This window comes from Lactuca sativa, chromosome 6, assembly GCF_002870075.4.
Source record: "Lactuca sativa cultivar Salinas chromosome 6, Lsat_Salinas_v11, whole genome shotgun sequence".
Taxonomy (NCBI): domain Eukaryota; kingdom Viridiplantae; phylum Streptophyta; class Magnoliopsida; order Asterales; family Asteraceae; genus Lactuca; species Lactuca sativa.
In genome coordinates, this window is record NC_056628.2 from 9,976,655 (window position 1) to 9,977,822 (window position 1,168).

A 1,168-nucleotide genomic window follows, 5' to 3' on the forward strand; every position below is an offset into this window, starting at 1 on the left:
TTTAATTATTATAAGGCCTATAATATTTCATTATGCCTATGTTTATGTATTAACGATGACATCCTAAGGTTTTAATAAAACACATTTTTCGAAAATAATTCGATAATATCATTAGCACGTTTTGGAACAAATTCCGCATAAATAATATTTTCAAAAGAGTACTATGAATTAAATAGGCATAATTAAATCGGTCTTTTTATGGAAGTGGAAATGGGGATGTCACAACCTAAGTAAGCCTATATTCTCAAATAATAGTAACAAACACAACATAATCTCAAGATCTTCAACCTAATCATAATTACTTCCTAAATTACAATCTTAACATCCCATACTTGATATTATAACTTAATCTAGTTGTATTGAAAGAAATGTATGGTTGATAGTTTGAGGTAATTTGGTCAATAAGCCTTCTCAAAAGGACTAAAGGTGGTAAAGATTAAAGAGTCTTGAACACGTATACAAGTATAATAAGGATGCAATTGAGTATAGGTGTGGAGTCATGCATTGGTTTAATAGGCATAATCCAAGATCAATTTATGCATAAACATGAATAACCCTAAACCGATTAAAGAACACTTAACCGGAGAATATGATATCCCATTGATGTAAAGATGACGATTTCATATTACAAATCTTTCACTTCCGTAATGGAGTGACTGATCGATTATGATTGTAACATCCCAAAAACCAGGGTTAAATTTTCATTTTTAAAATAATAAACACATTCATTCTTACAAAATTACATTTAGGGCAAACTATTTTCTCATAAACCATTATTTAGAATTTAGAGTTATAATGAAGACAATGCGGAATTTTGAATCATAAAACTATTGATGTATGTACAGCCCCGCCTTCACAATCCGATAAATACCTGCAAAATAGTTAATCCACAAATGTTACCACAAATTTTAGTGAGTTCCCCCAAAATATCACATACAAAACATCATAATAAGCAACTATAGGTTATCCTCAACCTTAGGGATCAGCAGTCTCAGTGGGCTAACAACACACCATGTGGATTAACAGCACACCTTACGAGTTATTTGTAACCCTGGGGACTAACAGTAGTCCCATGGACTCACAACAGTCCAGGAGTTATTAGTAACTCAATTCACATACAACGGAAATCACAAATAAGACCCAGTTGGTCAGCATGAATATACTACCA